The sequence below is a fragment of the Cornus florida genome, unplaced genomic scaffold (assembly GCF_030987335.1).
Source record: "Cornus florida cultivar Cherokee Brave unplaced genomic scaffold, ASM3098733v1 CherokeeBrave_3.0.0_Hap2_Chr07, whole genome shotgun sequence".
NCBI lineage: Eukaryota > Viridiplantae > Streptophyta > Magnoliopsida > Cornales > Cornaceae > Cornus > Cornus florida.
In genome coordinates, this window is record NW_026775577.1 from 49,200,645 (window position 1) to 49,223,417 (window position 22,773).

A 22,773-nucleotide genomic window follows, 5' to 3' on the forward strand; every position below is an offset into this window, starting at 1 on the left:
ACCAGCGTGTCCTGTGATGAACCGTAAAGATGATCCAATAATGGATCCGACTGCGGAAACGAAGACAAAAAACAAGACTCTAAGAAGTCAAAGTGACCTTCCACGAGGTCGTGGAACTCAACAAGAACTGATGCGGAAGCAAAAGATCAAAAATATGACAAAGAAGCCCCCAGGGGCAAAATAGTTATTTCTGAAAACTATAGATTCGGGTGCCACCGAGCACACCGCTGGAAGGACAACGAAAAACTAATCAAGATGGACTCAAGAATCGCATGATTCGGAGTCCGGAAGAAGGAGAAACGGCATGACGAAGAAAAATGAGCACTTAAGGCAAAAAGGGTAAACTGGTAATTATCCAGGAAGAACCGGGTGCAACCGAGCACACCGTTGGAAAGACAGCGAAAAATTAGTCAAGTTCAAAAAAAAATTCACTTGAATCGGAGTCCGGACGAAGGAGAAAGCCCAAAAGAAGAATTGACGTCGCGGCGGCCTGACGAGGGGGGCCATGACAGCCCCCATGCATGCCAATGCGCAGGCCCATGCACGCCGTGCACACGCTGGGTGCACACACGGCTGCCAGCAGCCCAAAAGAACTATGGGGTCATTTTTCAGAAAAATCCAAAACAGAGGCTGAATTTGGAGGCCTAGATGAATTTTTTTGCAAAAACACAGAGAAGAAACCCCTTCTCAAAATTGAGTTTTCTATGTAACTAATTAGAGAATTCAAAAAAAACTCAATGTAAAATGCCCAAAATGCCCTCCCAAGAAATCTGGTCCAGAGGGTCGAAAAAGCTGCTAAATAGAAAGCTCAAAGCTAAACTTCGTAAGCGATTTCCGATGCCAAGACGACATTTTCTAGAAAAACACAAAAAAGAAACCCCGTCCTAAAATCATATTTTCTATTCAACCATGTTGAAAGAAGGAAATAAAACTGAATTGAAAAGTCTAGAATAACCCTAGATCAGAATATGCAACGAAAACGCAAAATGAAATCGTAGGAGGCTCAAAACACAAACGATAAGGTTTTGCCCGGAAACGACCATGCACGCAAACGTAACTTACCTATTTGGACGTGCTACAATGGTCCACGACTTAAAAATATAGCCGATGCAAAATCCGACCCCCCAACGGGCAAAAAGGCAAAAATGGACTTGGAATGGAAAATATGGAATCCAAAAATACAAAACGGGATCAAATGACCGTTTGGCCCTTGGCCACACTTCAAACATGATTTATGAGACCCTATAAAAGAATGGGAATGGAATTCCCACACCCGATGCAACCATGGTAAAGCAATGACTTGCGATTTTTTAAGGTTTTCATAACATTTCATGAAGTTAAAAAGTTGCATAGAATACAATATACATGTCATTGGCCTCCGGCCTCATCTTATACATATCAAATACATTGAAAGGAGTGTACTTAAGTACACATTACATACATGGAATCAAATATACATATTTTGACATATAAGTCTACAAAATGACATTTCATGCTAACGTTTGCATGAAATGGAAACTTGAAAGCTACACGACATCCAAGGAATGCTAGGCGTCACGAACCAAGTCTTCGTACCTGAAATATGCCCTAGTATCGTAGGGGTGAGTAACATAAAGTTACTCGTAGGAGATGAGCATGCATCGACGTAGCATTTTACAAATTTATCACGTTAAGGTGAAACATGTTAAAGGGGCTCATGCCACCTAACGTCTATGTCCAAGTAAGACTCGGGGAGCATCCTAAGCTACCTTAGAGTCTAAGCAATAAGAATCATGATATACATACGTGTATGAAACGAATCATGGTTGGGATAATCCAAAGAACACGACAAGAACAATGCTTGAGCATAGATTAACATGAATTGCATTTTCAATACAATTGAACTAAGTCTGGAGTAATCTATACAACATGACAAAAGCATATTTGAATACTAGTTAACAAGAATCACATTATCCATGCAATTCAACAACAAAAGAGTATGTTATACAATGCAACAAGGTTTAAGTTCTCAAAGCCATCAACTTAGAATCTAAAGCACAAAATAACAGTAGTGGTTCATGCCACCTAACGTCTATGTTATAAATGAATCAATAGGATCAATCCTAAGTTTTATTAGAACGTCAAAACACGATTTTCAATATCGATGCAATTTAACCAACATTGGAACTTCCAATACAAAGCATAAAGCACAATTTCGCATAGTTAACATCATATAACTTAAAATGGAACGACAAATAAGAAACAAAAAGTTACAACATCATCTAGTTATCAACTTGAAAATGAAATGTGAAATCAAACAAAGTGGATACTCGGACGTCACGCCGGATCAGATCGACAACATAGTTACTTTAGGGTTACTAGCGCATGGGTAACCTCCCTACGTGCGCACTAGACCATATAGAGGGACTATCCCCCGTACTAAAACCACGTCCTAGCCATAATCAAACAACGACATCCCCAAGTTTCCAAAATCATTAAGTTGTGCAACAACGCATAGATCAACAGGAATATGCAAGATAATCAACTATCTACCAAGCACAACCAAATTTGGAAACCTATATAATACATACTCTAAGTCCACAACTAATCTGATGTGATGAATGTCGAATCTTCAGTGTGCGATTCATTACACGCTGTACATGAATGATGTTAAATACAAAGTGTGCAAATCATTACACAAGATAATAATATATTCAATAAGAAAAACATATTCTCATGAGTACAAACATAGCAACTATGTTATTCAATGCTCAAAACATAACCAAATGAATATACAACAAGTCCATGTCCAGAATTTTGATATAGAAACGACTTTCAAACACAATTAAATCCATGACTCAATTCGATATAATTTAATTAAATAAAAATAATTAAATTCCCTAGATTCTAATTCAATTCCAAATAACCTCAAGTTAATACATATTAAAGAACATGGCATGGCCATCACCTATATCCATTCTAAAACTCAATTAAGTTATTGGAACAACAAAGTAGAACTCTAATTAAATCATGCTAATTTAATTACCATGGTTCTAAAGCAACTTCAAATGGTCCACAATTAATATATACTAGTAAACAAGTCATGGCCAATACAAATATCAAGTTAAAATCTTAATTAAGCTAATGGGACCACAAAATAGATTTTAATTAATTCTTTTAATTAAAATCTCTTGATTTTCAAACTTAACCAAATGCTCTCAATTTAACATATCTTAGAGAACATACTAAGGACTAATGTAATATCATATTACAAGCTTATTTCATGCAAGTTACACCTATGTAAATTAAACTTTCATTAAAGTTAAATATAAAAAAAAAAGGTTGCAATTCTCATGCAATTAATCCCAATTTAATATATGTGAACAGCCACACCAAAGCTTAATTTTCTAGCATGCCACAATTCAATTTCAAGTTGTATATCACCATGAGAATTAAATCTTAAACAAGGAAATTAATTAAATGAAAGATTTCAAAACCTCACCTAATATTCTAAATCAAATATATGTGAAGCTATATGGCTTGTAGATCAAGAATATCAAGTCGGAATTCAAATAGAGTGAATAGTGCACTCGGGGCAAATTAATTAATCGAATTAATTAATAATTACTAATTTTCAAAACACCTCCAATTACTTTCAAATTCAACTATGTTGAAGAGCATGCTAAAGCCTAATATAATATGCTAACACATATTAATTTCAAGCTAGTTAAGGTCATGTGAATTAATCTTTCACCTAAGATAAATATTAAATAAAATCTTTAATACTTATTCAAATGTTCCAATTTTAATACACGACAATGAGCATATCAACGGGCAATATAAAATCATGCTACATGTTTAAACCAAGTCATGAGCAACCGGAAAAATTAGATCCCGTACAAGAAAAATAAATAATAAAATTTCTTGATTTTATATTTAATCATGCAAACAAGTAGTATAAGTATCACAAGCAAGCTATATAACAAGAATTTAAACCTAGAACATCTCCTACCTCAATTTGAGATGAAAATCCCAAAGGCCCACCAAAATGGAACGGCTCCGAATCTGACGAAACTACTAGGTTTTGTCGGGGACAACGCCGTGAACATAACCCCCATGAAAGCCCTATCAAAATCATAACTTGACCTCAAAACCAAACTCAAAAAATGGTCAAAACTGAATTCTAATAAGGGGGAAAGGTAGAGCACGGCGAGGGGAACAACAAACGTTAAGGCCGAAGACTTTCCATCAAGGAAAAGTGAACCAAAAGAGGAGAGAGAAGATGGCAGCACCCCTTGGCCTGCCATGGGAGCTTCAGGTCATGCATGAAGAGGGGAGAAGATGAAAAATGAAATATTTCACCCCCTTTCATAGAAATCACAAAAAGTGCCACGAACGGGCCCCGCCGGGTCCGAAAAAGTAAAATTTGAGCAGACTCACTCAAATGGTAAAACTTTGTGAACAAAAAAGATTCAAAATGATAAACTATGAACAACGGAAGAAACAACATCTAAAACTGAGTCCCGAGCAGAAAGTTATGCCACAAACAAGTTCAGCGGCAACCGGGTCCAGAAATTCTGAAACAAGAGAAAAATGACCAGAACGGAATTCTAAGAGTCCACGACTCGACGAAATGTGAAAATGAATCACGTATGAGGATCCATGCTCCAGACGAGACAGTTTGCAATAACTTTCCTTAATTGCACAATGGCCCCTACAAAAAGGGTTAACTGCGAAACTGCCCCAGAATGAAAATATCTTCCAAAAGATATTTTCTTAGATGCCCCTGAAATAAAATACCTTCAAAAGATATTTACGAAAAATACCCTAAGAAAAGAAAATAATTTCAAAGAACTTGGCATCCATGCCCCTATGGACACCGGGAGCAACCAGAGTACTTTCTTGCAAAAGTAAAGATACGTATTTCGTGGAAACCACTCAAGATGAAGATACATGAAGTAAAAAACCAACTCCAAACACAAGAAGTGTGGTTAAGCCAACAAAGTGTCAAACGGGGAAAAGACAAAATAGGAAAAATGACGAAAAGTGAATAGTGTCGAAAAACGAAAAATGTGAAAATGACTCGGTCCTCAAAAGAAGTTGTCAATCCACGGAAAAAGAGTCTCAGGAACCAATTCCGATCACTCAAGATGACACTAAGCGACACGAAACAGAGCTCAGAAAAGAAAATTAAACGAAACAATTTCATTTGTAAAATTTCAGGAAAAAGGAAAGGAAGGCAAATGACTAGGTCGTTACAACCTGCCCTCCTTAAAGGAATTTCGTCCCCGTAATTAGGAACATACCAGAGAGAACAGAATAATGACCGAACAAAAGGTCAAATCAAAGGACAGCTCACAACGCACTGAAGGACAAATCCTGAAGTCTAAAGATCAACTGAAGGAACGCGAAACCATGAACTGAGACAACACCTCATACGAACCGACACGTTAACTTTACGTCAACCACCGAGAGAACCCTAAGACAGAAGAACGTTGAATCACGATGAAATGAGATAATGACAAGGCATTACGAACAGCAACCAGAACCCGCCCACACTTACTCGTCAGCAAGGTAACATGACAGTATAAGGCACTAGTTCATAACATGCCCCAACCAGGTCAACTCTGAGAAACCTATTGATACGGATGACATCAATGTTGAAAATGATTATTACCAAAAGCACCGCGGGAACCAGGCATCTGCGAGAGTTGGGGTAGCTAATCCCAAAACTCTGATAACAATGACACTGGCACCATTATGCTTAAGGCCTTAGATCTAAAAGCCACGATGGAAAAGGAAATAAAATGGTGACTCCCTGGCCCACGTCTCACTCCACCAGATAAGGAAAAGGAAATGAATCACAGTCGTCCACCCTCACATGAGCCTCACTCGCATCAACCAACAGAACAGACAAGAAGGTTCCCTACATGGGTCCTCACAGAATGAATTTCTCCTACCCAAGGAAGAAACTCGTGAAACAAGAATGCATCCAATGGAAACGACAGATCCTAAGAGACAATGCAAAAACCTGACATAAAGTAAACAAGTAGCATGCAACATAGCATAACTATCTACTCACACAAGTAGTAAACAAGTTGCCACATAAGCAAATACGTATATTATCAAATCAAACATGTTATCAAGAAGCACGCAGACATGTTATCAAACCAGAACATGATAGTGACACAGAACATGTTATCAGGAAGCATATATACACATAAAGTATGCTTAACAAATAATAGATGTCTCAAAACACTTAAACCTGTGAACATGTTATCATACAAGACATGTTATCAAACAAGGTATGTTATCGAGATATAAATGACACATCAAAGCAAAACAACGTGAGCATGATATGCACCCAAAACCCGTCGTCCTAAGGTTTTCGAACCTAGGAGCTCTGTTACCACCTGTGACAACCCTTGTTTTTTAGGCCAGCGTGTCCTGCGATGAACCGTAAGGATGATCCGATAATGGATCCGACTGCGGAAACGAAGACAGAAAACAAGACTCTAAGAAGTCAAAGTGACCTTCCACGAGGTCGTGGAACTCAACAAGAACTGATGCGGAAGCAAAAGATCAAAAATATGACAAAGAAGCCCCCAGGGGCAAAATAGTCATTTCTAAAAACTGTAGATTCAGGTGCCACCGAGCACACCGCTGGAAGGACAACGAAAAACTAATCAAGATGGACTCAAGAATCGCATGATTCGGAGTCCGGACGAAGGAGAAACGGCATGACGAAGAAAAACGAGCACTTAAGGCAAAAAGGGTAAACAGGTAATTATCCAGGAAGAACCGGGTGCAACCGAGCACACCGTTAGAAAGACAGTGAAAAATTAGTCAAGTTCAAAAAAAAATTCACTTGAATCGGAGTCCGGACGAAGGAGAAAAGCCAAAAAGAAGAATTGATGTCGCGGCGGCCTGACGAGGGGGGCCATAACAGCCCCCATGCACACCCATGCGCAAGCCCATGCACGCCGCGCTGGGCGCACACACGGCTGCCAGCAACCCAAAAGAGCTATGGGGTCATTTTTCAGAAAAATCCAAAACAGAGGCTGAATTTGGAGGCCTAGATGAATTTTTTTGCAAAAACACAGAGAAGAAACCCCCCTCAAAATTGAGTTTTCTATGTGACTAACGAGAGAATTCAAAAAAAAACTCAATGTAAAATGCCCTCCCAAGAAATCTGGTCCAGAGGGTCAAAAAAGCTGCTAAATAGAAAGCTGAAAGCTAAACTTCGTAAGCGATTTCCGATGCCAAGACGACATTTTCTGGAAAAACATGAAAAAGAAACCCCCCCCTAAAATCATGTTTTCTATTCAACCATGTTGAAAGAAGGAAATAAAACTGAATTGAAAAGTCTAGAATACCCCTAGATCAGAATATGCAACGAAAACGCAAAATGAAATCGTAGGAGGCTCAAAACACAAACGATAAGGTTTTGCCCGAAAACGACCATGCACGCAAACGTAACTTACTTATTTGGACGTGCTACAATGGTCCACGACTTAAAAATATAGCCGATGCAAAATCCGACCCCCCAACGGGCAAAAAGGCAAAAATAGACTTGGAATGGAAAACATGGAATCCAAAAATACAAAACGGGATCAAATGATCATTTGGCCCTTGGCCACACTTCAAACATGATTTATGAGACCATATGAAAGAATGTGAATGGAATTCCCACACCTGATGCAACCATGGTGAAGCAATGACTTGCGATTTTTTAAGGTTTTCATAACATTTCATGAAGTTAAAAAGTTGCATAGAATACAATTTACATGTCATTGGCCTCCGGCCTCATCTCATACATATCAAATACATTGAAAGGAGTGTACTGAAGTGCACATTACATACATGGAATCAAATATACATATTTTGACATATAAGTCTACAAAATGACATTTCATGCTAACATTTGCATGAAATGGAAACTTGAAAGCTACACGACATCCAAGGAATGCTAGGCATCACGAACCAAGTCTTCGTACCTGAAATATGCCCCAGTATCGTAGGGGTGAGTTACATAAAGCTACTCGTAGGAGATGAGCATGCATCGACCTAGCATTTTACAAATTTATCACCTTAAGGTGAAACATGTTAAAGGGGCTCATGCCACCTAACGTCTATGTCCAAGTAAGACTCGGGGAGCATCCTAAGCTACCTTAGAGTCTAAGCAACATAAATCATGATATACATAAGTGTATGAAACGAATCATGGTTGGGATAATCCAAAGAACACGACAAGAACAATGCTTGAGCATAGATTAACATGAATTGCATTTTCAATACAATTGAACTAGGTCTAGAGTAATCCATACAACATGACAAAAGTATATTTGAATACAAGTTAACAAGAATCACATTATCCATGCAATTCAACAACAAAAGAGCATGTTATACAATGCAACAAGGTTTAAGTTCTCAAAGCCATCAACTTAGAATCTAAAGCACAAAATAACAGTAGTGGTTCATGCCACCTAACGTCTATATTATAAATGAATCAATATGATCAATCCTAAGCTTTATTAGAACGTCAAAACACGATTTTCAATATCGATGCAATTTAACCAACATTGGAACTTCCAATAAAAAGCATAAAGCACAATTTCGCACAGTTAACATCCTGTAACTTAAAATGGAACGACAAATAAGAAACAACAAATTACAACATCATCTAGTTATCAACTTGAAAATGAAATGCGAAATCAAACAAAGTGGATACTCGGACGTCACGCTAGATCAGATCGACAACATAGTTACTTTAGGGTTACTAGCCCGTGGGTAACCTCCCTACGTGCGCACTAGACCATATAGAGGGACTATCCCCCGTACTAGAACCACGTCCTTGCCATAGTCAAACAACGACATCCCCAAGTTTCCAAAATCAACAAGTTGTGCAACAACGCATAGATCAACAGGAATATTCAAGATAATCGACTATCTACCAAGCACATCCAAATTTGGAAACATATACAATACATGCTCTAAGTCCACAACTAATATGATGTGATGAATGTCGAATCTTCAGTGTGCGATTCGTTACACGCTGTGTATGAATGATGTTAAATACGAAGTGTGCAAATCATTACACAAGACAATAATATATTCAATAAGAAAAACAAATTTTCATGAGTACAAACATAGCAACTATGTTATTCAATGCTCAAAACATAACCAAATGAATATACAACAAGCCCATGTCCAGAATTTTGATATAGAAACGACTTTCAAACATAGTTAAATCCATGACTCAATTCGATAGAATTTAATTAAATAAAAATAATTAAATTCCCTAGATTCTAATTCAATTCCAAATAATCTCAAGTTAATACATATTAAAGAACATGGCATGGCCATCACCTATATCCACTCTAAAACTCAATTAGGTTATTGGAACAACAAAGTAGAACTCTAATTAAATCATGCTAATTTAATTACTAAGGTTCTAAAGCAACTTCAAATGGTCCACAATTAATATATACTAGTAAACAAGTCATGGCCAATACAAATATCAAGTTAAAATCTTAATTAAGCTAATGGGACCACAAAATAGATTTTAATTAATTCTTTTAATTAAAATCTCTAGATTTTCAAACTTAACCAAACGCTCTCAATTTAATATATCTTAGAGAACATGCTAAGGACTAATGTAACATCACATTACAAACTTATTTCATACAAGTTACACCTATGTAAATTAAACTTTCACTAAAGTTAAATATAAAATAAAGGTTGCAATTCTCATGCAATGAATCCCAATTTAATATATGTGAATAACCACACCAAAGCTTAATTTTCTAGCATGCCACAATTTAATTCCAAGTTATATATCACCATGAGAATTAAATCTTAAACAAGAAAATTAATTAAATGAAAGGTTTCAAAACCTCACCGAATATTCTAAATCAAATATATGTGAAGCTATATGGCATGTAGATCAAGAATATCAAGTCAGAATTCAAATAGAGTGAATAGTGCACTCGGGGCAAATTAATTAATCGAATTAATTAATAATTACTAATTTTCAAAACACCTCCAATTACTTTCAAATTCAACTATATTGAAGAGCATGCTAAGGCCTAATATAATATGCTAACACATATTAATTTCAAGCTAGTTTAGGCCAAGTGAATTAATCTTTCACCTAAGATAAATATTAAATAAAATCTTTAATACTTATTCAAATGTTCCAATTTTAATACACGACAATGAGCATATCAATGGGCAATATAAAATCATGCTACATGTTTAAACCAAGTCATGAGCAACCGGGAAAATTAGATCCTGTACAAGAAAAATAAATAATAAAATTTTTAGATTTTATATTTAATCATGCAAACAAGTAGTATAAGCATCACAAGCATGCTATATAACAAGAATTTAAACCTAGAACATCTCCTACCTCAATTTGAGATGAAAATCCCAAAGGCCCACCAAAATGGAACGGCTCCGAATCTGATGAAACTACTAGGTTTTGTCGGGGACAACGCCGTGAACATAACCCCCATGAAAGCCCCATCAAAATCATAACTTGACCTCAAAACCAAACTCAAGAAATGGTCAAAACTGAATTCTAATAAGGGGGAAAGGTAGAGCACGGCGAGGGGAACAACAAACGTTAAGGCCGAAGACTTTCCATCAAGGAAAAGTGAACCAAAAGAGGAGAGAGAAGATGGTTATAATACCCCTAATTTTAAAAGGATAGTAATTTTAAAAGGATAGTCTCGGTATTTATTTATTTATTTTTATTATATTTTTTTATTGTTTAATTGATTATTTGTTTAATTGTTTATGTGTTTAATTGAATTAAGTGTTACTTGATTAATTGGCTACTTATCTATGTGTTATTTGTATTTTGTCTATGTGTTATTTGTATTATTTGTTTAATTAGATTGTGCGCTTAAATGATGTATTTGATTAATTGTAATTAATTATAAATTAAACGATTAAATGTTTTATTTTATTTTATTTTATGGTTATAGTTAGTGGTAATGGGCTAACTAATTGGGTCCCATGGACTACTTGGATAGGAGGTTGGATGGGTATGGATAATTACCCATGGATAGTTGTATATGTATATACATATATATAAAAAGAAAAGTAATTTATTAATATTATAATAACTTTAGTATTAATAAATAATCTGATGTATATATTTTATATATTTATATAATAAGGATATACATATATTTTATACGTAACATGTTTTAAGTTACCTTTTTAATATTATGGTAACTTTAGTATAAATAAATAATCTGATGTATATATTTTATTTATTTAATAAGGATACAGATAGATTATATACGTAACATGTTTTAAGTTACTTTTTAATATTATTGTAACTTTAGTATAAATAAATAATCTGATGTATATATTTTATTTATTTAATGAGGATATAGATAGATTATATACGTAACATGTTTTAAGTTACCTTTTAATATTATGGTAATTTTAGTATTAATAAATAATCTAATATATATATTTTATTTAATTAATAAGGATATATATAAATTATATACGTAACATATTTTAAGTTACCTTTTTAATATTTTCATTTTTTTTATTTATTTTTATTAAGTTGACTTGGATTGGAAAAAGGAATATGGTTATTATTTAGCCTATAAATACACAACTATAGGTTGAAAAATGAGTGAAAATATATCACGTAATATATTCTAAAGAGAGAGTTAGAGAGAGCAGGAGAAAGAGGAAGGAATGAGGAGAAAACCCTTTAGAGAGAAGATCAAGGAAGAAGAAGTTTAATTTTCAATCCGAAAGTTTAAGGCAAGTTCTTCTTCTATCTCTTTCCCTTTGATTCGTGTTTCTGTACATGCCTAGGAAATTCCAGGATTTATTAAACACATAAAATTAAATAATTATGCTTGTTTAATTGGATTAGAACATAGATTTTATGAATTTTGTTCATATCTGTTCTTGTGTTATGAATTGATAAATGCATGATTTTGATTTGATTTTCGGTGTGAATTTTTACATGTTTAAATTATGTATTTTTCATATCTGTGGAATAATGGAACGTAGAAACATGCCTAGGATTCCTGAACATTAAATAGGAACTAGGTTTGGGTTTAAATAAATTTAAATAGACTCAATCATTATGATGCTTGCTATTTGAATGTTTTAAACAAACGAATGAATTTAATCTTTTAAAATGTTTTAGCAATTGAGATTAAATGTGTAGGATGAATTGGATATGGAGAATGCTTATTTGACGATATAATAAAATATCATCGTATGTATAAGAATCAGTTTATGTAGGACATATGATATAGGAAGCTTAAATAAATAATAAGTCATTCCTATTTTGTGATAACTTGATATCATATTATCATAGTTATTTCTGAATTGTTTGATGTATTTCCTTAATCGTTACATTAATTGTTGGATTGTGTGGTTTAATGCACCGGTATGGGACGGTGGCATTCTAGGGACGGATTAACTTATCAGTTAAGTCCTACCTATTTTATATAAGGGAATGGATTAACTAAAATGTTAAGTCCTACTTATATTTAAGTCAGGTCAGCCGAACAAGTTGAATGACTTATGGTAATTTATTATATAAGGGAATGGATTAACTAAAATGTTAAGTCCTACTTATATTCAAGTCAGGTCAGCTGAACAAGTTGAATGACTTATGGAGGATTAAGTTATACTGGATAGGATGGTTACTAGATTTTATATATATAAGTATGGTGCCATGATATGAGCTTGAGTTTCAGGATCAATGGTTAGGGCGCGTATATCGCCAGGGATATGTAGCTAGATATAGTGTAGTTGTGTACCCTGGTAGGTTTAGGTACTCATGCCCACTATATGTGCGTTTTGCATGTTGCCTACTATTCAAGTTGAGACAACCCTATAGTCTAGTGAGGTTCCTTTAGTGTGTGTATATATATATATACGGACTACTAGTTACTGTTGGATTGACTAAGATGTATACGTGTATCGGATCTCTGCTTGGACTGTAGTAGAGTAGAACTTGTTTGTGGGCCTGACCCACCATTATTTTTCAGGTGCTCGTCACGAGTAGAGGTTGTTCGTACTGAGCGGCGATCAGTCTACTTCATTCTTCCGATGCTACATAGGAGTTCCTTTATGATTCAGTTTCCTGTTTTAGATTACTGTCATTTGTTTAGTTTGGATTTTCTAGGGGTCCACACAGTATGGATTCCCGAGTTGTATTTTGGAGGATTAGTTGTATCAGAAGAGTTTATTAATTAATGGAAATATATTATGAGGTTTATTATTAGATTATCATTTTAGTTTCTTGTCAGCATTTTATTTATTCTTCTTTATTCTTTTGTACTCTGTGTTCGTTTATTATCAATTTGTTTTGATATCCTCGGGTATTCGGGCGTGGGCCTGGCCAACCCGCATTCGGAAATTCGGAGGTATCACAATGGTAGCACACCTTGGGCTGCCATGGGAGCTTCAGGTCGTGCATGAAGAGGGGAGAAGATGAAAAATGAAATATCTCACCCCCCTTTTATAGAAATCTCAAAAAGTGCCCCGAACGGGCCCCGACGGGTCCGAAAAAGTAAAATTTGAGCAGACTCGCTCAAATGGCAAAACTTTGTGAATGAAAAAGATTCAAAATGATAAAATATGAACAACGGAAGAAACGGCGTCTAAAACCGAGTCTCGAGCAGAAAGTTATGCCCCAAACAAGTTCGGCGGCAACCGGGTCCAGAAATTCTGAAACTGGAGAAAAATGACCAAAACGGAATTCTAAGAGTCCATGACTCAATGAAATATGAAAATGAATCCTATACGAGGATCCAGGCTCCAGACAAGACAGTTTGCAATAATTTTCCTTAATTGCACAATGGCCCCTACAAAAAGGGTTAACTGCGAAACTGCCCCAGAATGAAAATATCTTCCAAAAGATATTTTCTTAGATGCCCCTGAAATAAAATATCTTCAAAAGATATTTACGAAAAACACCCCAAGAAAAGAAAATAATTTCAAAGAACTTTGCATCCATGCCCCTATGGACACCGGGAGCAACCAGAGTACTTTCTTGCAAAAGTAAAAATACGTATTTCGTGGAAACCACTCAAGATGGAGATACATGAAGTCAAAAACCAACTTCGAACACAAGAAGTGTGGTTACGCCAACAAAGTGTCAAACGAGGAAAAGACAAAATAGGGAAAATGACGAAATAGGGAAAATGACGAAAAGTGAATAGTGTCGAAAAATGAAAAATGTGAAAATGACTCGGTCCTCAGAGGAAGTTGTCAATCCACGGAAAAAGGGTCTCAGGAACCAATTCCGAGTACTCGAGATGACACTAAGCGACACGAAACAGAGCTCAGAAAAGAAAATTAAACGAAAAAATTTCATTTGTAAAATTTCAGGAAAAAGAAAAGGAAGGCAAATGACTGGGTCGTTACAGTTGAGCTGGCTCTGGGGAGTTTAGAGCTGGCTCCCACCCCTCTAGAGCCGGCTCCATGCTTGGTTGGAGCCTGCTCTCAAGTTTTGAGAGCAGACTCTCTTATGTTGATGTATTTTTGTAATACCCCTATTTTTCAAAAGGATAAAAAAAGGGAATTTAATTTTGTTTTTATAGCATTTTGATTTAATTATGTGACTTATGTGGTTTAATTGCTTAGTTTATTTTGTGTGAATTTATTTTAAATTAATTCGTTAATTATTATTATGTGTTTGTTTTATTTAATTGGTTAATTAAAATTATTTGTTGGTTAGCTTTATTTAATTGTTTAATTGTGATTAAATTTACTTCTTTGATTTATTGGTTTTAATTGATGTGTCTTTGGTAGATTATATTTGGTAGCTTTTATAAGTTGTTTGTGTCGTAGGGTTTTATTGATTTTGTATAATTAGGTCACTGACTTATATTAGGGTTTAATTAAAGCCTATAGAGATACGGTTATAATCAGACTTAAGATTGGGATGCCTATATATATATCCTAATACGTCTGCTAAAACTCTCTTGGTTTCACCTCATCTAGGATTCTTTCTAAAGAAAATGAATTCTAAACTGGGAAGAACTCTATTCACATAATAAGGTTTTGAGAGGAAACCGAAGAGAGGTCTTGAGAGGAAAACTAGAGAGAAGCTTAAGGAGAAACAGAGAAGGTTTTGATGATAGCTTATGAGGCTAAAGGAGAATGAAGGGGTTGGTTCTGGATAGAATCAAGAAGTCACAGAGGAAGGGAACGGTGGCTAGAGGAGGAGAACAGTGTTGGGGTTACCGGAATTTATAAACCCGGCGTTGAAAGGTATCAAACCGAAACCTACAGGCAAGTTTCATTCTATCTCCTTCCTGTAAACTTGTGTTCTGTGCATTCTATATAGTCTCCAGGAATTTAATTTAACTATTAAAATGGATGTTTTATGCATGATAGAGTCTCTGTACAATTTTAGACCCCTGTTTGTGTTTGAAACTATGAACTGTTGTGTTTTTGTTTTAAATTTTTGTCGTAAATTTCACAAGAGAATTTGAGGAGTTCTAGGATTGAATGAACTTGAATTGAACCCTAGGAATGTAAGAAAAATTCTAGAACGGAGGGTTGAACTTCGCCGGTCGTGAAGAAGACAAACGGAGAAAACATAAACTGTTGCGTTCATGGTTTAAGCTTTTGCTAAGTAATTCATGCTGGAATTAAAGACATTTCTAGGCTTGTTGGGACTTAATTTGAACCTTAAAAATCTTTAACAAAGTTGGGGCCGAGGATTGAGACTTGGCTGGATGCGAAAAAAACAACACAGAGGAAGCAGAGAAGGAAAAACGAAGGCTGGAGAAGTGGAGGCGGCTCCACCCTTCAATGGAGGCGGCTCCATTGAAGTGGAGCCAGCTCCAGAAAGTGTTGAGGCAGCTCAACCTAAAATTGGAGCTGGCTCAACCTAAAATTGGAGGCGGCTCCAATTTTTGTAAGTGCCCAGTACGTGGATTTTTGTGATTTTTGTTACTTCAGGGGCTAAAAGGCAATGCTGAACTTTGATGGGGGTTCTTAAATGATGTTTATAACACATTAAAGACCTAGGATTGTTGGTGTAGACTATGGGAATGGACAGCATGAAATATAGAAAAAATAATATTCGTGCTGTCAAAGAAGGAGGAAGATTTAATTGCTAGTTGTTTTAGCAAATTAAATAGACTGAATTGAAAGGTAATTTTGGGATTTTATATCAATGATTTATATAACATTATTAAGTCCCAGGAATGTTGGTTTCTACTATAGTTATAGATATCATGAAATTTAGATACTAAATTATATGCTGTCAGGAGTAGTGGAAGTTGTAATTGCTAGTCTCGCTTTAGAAAACTAAATGGACTAGCATGGAAGTGGTTTTGGCATTCAATTAAAATGTGTTCAGTTTATACTTCTGTGTCTCAATATATTATGCTCTGGATTTATATATGAGGATTAATAGACTTCGTGAAATTTTAAACACCAATTTGCCTGTCGTCACGGAATATGGAAGGGTTAATGCTAGGGGCTATTTTAGCAAAGTAAACGGACTAATAGGAGTGTGGTTTTAAAATCTGAGTGGGTGTGCTCAGTTTTTATATCTAAGTATCATTAGATCATACTCCGGACTTATAGTTGGGGATTAAATAGTCGCCATGAGAATTTAATATTAATTTACATGCCGACAAGGATTGAGGAAGATTTAAATGCTAGTCTTCGTTTTAATAATGTAAATGAACTAGTATGGATGTATTGGTTAGGAATTCTAGTATAATGTGCAGTTTATAATTCTGATATTCATCATATCATGTTATGGATGATAATTGCTGAACTGTCATAATTTTTGTTCTATCAATTATATGGAAATGAATGGCTTAAATTGTTTATCAGTACTTTAACAATTTAAAAGGAGGATCTATGATTATAATCATATACTGGATGCATAATAGGATCTTGTCTATATTTGATTGCTATTATGTTTGTTTCTGGATATATTTGATGTTCATTTGAATGTGCATCATCTGTGGATCATATGTATGTATGTACCGGTATGGGACGGTGACATACGGAGGGACGGATTAGATCAAAACGTTAATTCCAACCCAATCATACATACGGAATGGATTAACTAAAACAGTTAACTCCTACATGGATGCATGTCCTGTTAACTAAAACAGTTGAATGACATAATGGATGGTTGCTTTACTTTTCAATCTTAGGAAGGAATTTATATATATGTTTATGGTACCGTGGTACGAGCTTGAGTCTCCTGATCATGGTTAGGGTGCGTATATTGCTTAGGATGGATAACTGGACATAGGTGTTGTTCCCTGGTAGGTCTAGGTACACATGACCACATTATATGTGATTTGCATGGTATCTCTACTCAGGCTAAGATAAACCTACTGGACTAGCGAACATCCTATAGTGTGTACTTATATCTATATGGACTACTTTAGCTATTGTTGAGCTATGTAGGATGTATCTGTGTATCGGGTTTATATACAGATTGTAATAGATTGGAACTTGCATGTGGGCCTGACCCACTCTTATTTTTCAGGTGTTCGTCAATACCAGGTTTGGAGCTTGATCGTGTTGATGCAGATATAAATTCTCACTCTTCCAACTACATAGGATTTTCTTTATTATTTTAGTTTTGGAATTATTAGGGGTCCACTAGATCGATTCCCAAGTTGTATGGATTTGAAGGATTTAAATTATATTAATTTATTATTTAAAGTTTGAGGATTTTTATTTTAGAATTCTTTCAGCGTATTATTAATTCATTCTTAATTCAGTTTTTATTCCTGCTTGTTTACATATTGACAGTTGGTATCCCTCGGATCTGTGCTCAGACTTGATCACCCGTGGCTCTAGAATCGAGGGGTATCACAATTTTGGACTTTTCTGGCCACCATTTGGACGATTGTAATTTTTCTGAACTGTGCTGTGAGTGTACTAGGGGTTCTTAATTCAAATTGCAAGTGTTATTAAAACCTCTTATTGCATAATTTATACCTTTATGCTAAAGGACTGAACAGTAGAAAAGTAGACAACTTTACATGCTGTTAACGGATGGAGGGAAATTAACTGCTTAATTTTAATTTGGCGATTTAACAGATTATAGCATGATTATAAATCTTGTTTTGGATGCATACTAGGGTCATTTATTTATCAAATTGATCTATGCATACTATGGATTTTAATTGCTGAAATATTAAACTCTTTTCTACAATTACATGGATTAAGGCTTGGATTTTAATTGCTGAACTATTAAGCATTATTCTATAATTACCTGGATTATGGTTTTGGACTTTAATTGCTGAACTGTTATTTATGTTCTGTAATTTACCTGGATGTTGTGGATTGTATGCATCGGTATGGGACGGTGGCATACTAGGAATGGTTTAGCTCGGAGCCCTAAGACCTACCCTATTGGAATAAGAGAATGGATTGTAAAAATTTAATCCTACTTATATTTAGGTCAGATCAACTGAGTAAGTTGGGTGACTACATGGATTAATTGTTGTTTGTAGTTAAGTCAGATCAACTGAATAAGTTGAGTGACTAACTAGATTATAAATCTTATGTCAGATCAACAAAGAATTGAATGACATACTCTGGTTTTGGACGGACTTTAAATATATGATTATGGTACCACGATTGAGCTTGAGTCTCAGAGTCGATGGTTAGGATGCGTTTATGCAGTGGATGCGTAGCTGGCTATGATAGGTGAAGGTATACCCTATTAGGCCTAGGTACTTATGCCCACTCAGGTGCGTTTTGCATGTTTCCTTCTATTCAGGTTGAGACCCCCTTTGTAGTCCAGTTAATATCCCTTAGTGCGGATATATATATATTTATGGACTAGATAGATATTGTGAGATATCTAGGATGTATCTGCGTATCGGGTCACTGTATGGATTGCAGTTAGAATAGAACTTGTTTATGGGCCTAACCCACTCTTATATTTTTTAGTTATCGGACGGTTCCAGTCTTAGGGCTTGTTCGGGCTGAACAGAGGCGGTCATTCACATTACCGACGATGAGGATTTCATTCCATGTTTTAGATTTGAATTTTATTTCCAGTTGTTTATGTTCAGTTGGGATTTTGTTTAGGGGTCCACTAGATGGATTCCCGAGTTGTACTCTTGGAGGTTTTGGGAAGATTAGATTTTATTAAACATTATCATTTTTGAGGATTTTATATTAGTATTCCTTCAGCTTTGCTATTTATTCTTTAATTCATTTTTGGTATTCTTGCTCATTTATATATTAATTATTTGATATTCCCTCGAGTTTGGGCTTGGGCCTAATTAACCCATGTCTCGGAGTTGAGGAGTATCACAGAGCCTGAGAGGAATTGAATCGTACCGGACTCTTGGGGTCCAAAGTGTGTAGTTCCTCAGCTATAAGCCTGAGAGGAATTTTGCTGATATCTTCAAACTCGTGGGTCCGAGGATTCAAAGAGAAGGCCTTCGGACTCATAGATCCAAGGATTTAAAAGTGAGAGAAGGCCAAAGAAAAGAGTGACAGTGACTAAGCCGGATTCCCAAGCATTTGGTTGGGATCCTTTATTTCATAGTCACCCCTTCCTTGGTGTTTTCTTTTAGTACAGTTCGATTATATTAACCATCCCCACTTCTTATTTTTATTCGATGTGGGAGAAAGATGGGTATAAATTTAGGACTAAATATTAGGCTTTGTGTAAAAAGCAAGATGAATAATTGCAAGGAATGCCCGCTGGACATGGGGCTTGATAAGAGCTCGTGGGCCCCCCTAATATCCAGTGGGCCCCCTTTACAATTGCTTATATGATTTAAATATTTCCCTATTTAAAGAGAGTTACTCATACATCTTTTTACCAATGTGGGACAAAAACACAGTAGCTTTTGTAAACCTTATTGAAAGTGTGATGAAAAACAACCAATACTTGTGTCTCTTTCGCTTCATAAACCCCTATTAGGGTACTTGTGGTTTAAGTCGCGGTTCACTAAAAAGTTTACAAAAGAGATGTTGGACTAAGATGAGTTTGGCCAAGTTTTACATTTATAATTTGCCACTACTACATTTCACTAAAAATATAGTTAGGGCAAGTAAGGATCGTCCCAAGGGATTGGTGGGTCGTATTAGGTTGTGGAATCAAGATTAGGGTTAGTAGGTCAAATGATCAAAAGATTGGTTGGTGATTGAACTATACTAAGATGCAATTTAAACTAATGTAAACAATTAAATGCAATGGAGAAAAAATAAGAGAGAGAGATCTTGGGATTTAGAGATCACCACTAAGTATAACTTTTCTACACCCTTAATGAATGATTAATGAGGAGGAAAACATGTATTGCGACATTAGTGTGTGTGTGTGGTTGTTTCAACAAGTATGGATGACTAATTAAGCATATATTGTCTAAGCAACATGGTGGATAGCATAATATATTAAACTAAGCCATTAATCCTTTCTTTAAGCTCACAATCCAAACACATCACAAGGTTAGAGACATATGCTACTTGTTTTCATAAGTATGGAACATCAAACAACAAGCATGGATTATCCTCCCATTTAACATCTAAACTATAACTACACTATAATTAAGCTAATGACATGAAATTAAACTAATTAAACTAAGGAAGAGGCACAATCCATCAAGAAATGAGTATGAAGCATCAAATAAACCACAAGACCATTCTATTAAGCACTATGTCTTGACAATCTCTAGATCTATAACATCAATACACATAGACATATATCAATAACACAAAATCTAGAGAAAAACACATGAACATCTATTCTAGTATACATAGACATATGGATAGAATGAAATGATCAATTGGAAGCATTAAACCACACAAATCATTGAATAAACAAGATCTACATATATAAAAATGTCAAAACATGTATCACAATACAAATCCCCTCAAAAATACATAAATCAAGATGTAGAAAACATACTTAGGGCTAACTCTTGCCCTAAGAGGATGTCTAGCCACTCATAGATGGTGCCCTCCAACTTTCAAGGGCTAACTCCATGGTAGAGATTACTCTTCTTCTTGGTTGATGGAAGAACTCCAAGTTTGTGTCTCTAGCCTCCTCCTTTCTTTTCTTCCTCTCTAAGAATATGGAGAATGTGTCTCTAGTGTATGTATCTACTCTCAAGTCTATACTCTCAAGAATGGCTCATATTCCTTATATATGTAGGTTAAATGTCACCCCCAATGAGCTGGGCTCGTACACCAATATTCCTTCCAATGATTGGATATGAGACAACTTTTAATGAGCTGGAAATTGGATTTTCTCAGGCTTTGGGAAGTTCGATCGATCGAACTTATAGTGAGATCAATCGAACATGGCTGAGATCTATCGAATTTAAGCTGGATCGATCCTCTATGGCGGCGCCTTTTTGGATAAAAACAAATCTAAGATATTTTGAAGATATTTTTAGGAAAGAGATAAATGTGGTAGGTAGGGTGGTACAAGTGGATAAGATGGAATCTTTTCGATCGATCGGAAGAAAGTTGGATCGATCGAACTTTGTGGGATCTTTGGATAAGGACAAAAGAGCTTGGATCCATCTTAGAATGTTGAGATCAATGAACTTTCGATGAATCGAATATTTTCTGAGATCAATCGAACATGCTGAATTTCCACCACTTGCTTCCTTTTGCTCCCACTTTGCTCCTTTCTTTGATTCATCTCAAGATTGCTTCAAATATGCTCTTATTTAGCTGAGTTAGCTTATTTTGGGAATAAGTACCTGAAAATGGAAATAATACAAAATCAATCTAAAGCGGGAAAATAAGACAGATAAAGGTCCTAGAATACCTACGCTTAAGGGGTTTAAATGCGCACTTTTCAACGCTCATCACACCCCCAAACTTAAATATTGCTAGTCCCTAGCAATGAACTATAAAGTAAATGAATGAAATGAACAACTATACAACTATGAACTAGAAAGCAATAAATGGATAACGCCACTTTCGTAGGGAACACGATTACATTTAGCATATGCAACAAGCTTTTTAAACCCCTAAGTTACCCCTAGTGGAAAAGTGAAGTCTCGTAAAGGTTTTCAGAAATGATACCCATAAACATTAAGCGCATTCTTTCAAAAGAGGCACCAATATTGCAAACAAGCATTGGGAGAAAACTACCTCAAGTATGTAATTTTTCAACCCTTTCCAAGCAATCTCCCAAAATTTCAACATCAAGCAAGCAAATATAGTCCTCCACACATCAAGAAAATGATCATGAAAATCAAAACAACTCTAGAATCCTTTTTGAGTGGACCGGCATCAAATATGTTGCTATCTTAGCCAATTAAAGAAATCATCACATCTTTGCACACAAATCTAGTACCGATCATCAAGACAAAAAGTGGACCTTTTATTAAATCTTTATTGTTCTAGGTGCGCTTATTCTTTTCACTCAATTTTTTTTTAAAGGATCAAAGATGGAAGCGTGGTGCAATGTGTTGATTTATTAAGCTTTCTAGCGATCTATGAGGTCGAGCGTTAGGTCAATGACTCCCAAACGAAACGGCTTTAGGGCACTGGGTGTTCAAACACCCCTAAGGACTTACAAGCTCAAATCAACTAGGCTACAAATCAAAACAACCTCCATCTAATCATTTCCCACTTCTCACCTTTCGAGAGAAGTCCTCACTTTTTTATTACTTTTGTAACTTTTTTTCTTTTTTTTTTTTCTTTTTCTTTTTTTTAACATTCAATTATTAACCTACAGTTTGGGCACTCCACCTTTCGGCATGAGAAGTTCAGTGCTTGATGAGGTTAGAATCCTAGCTAGTTAGTGAAAAAGGGTTGTTATCCACCTTT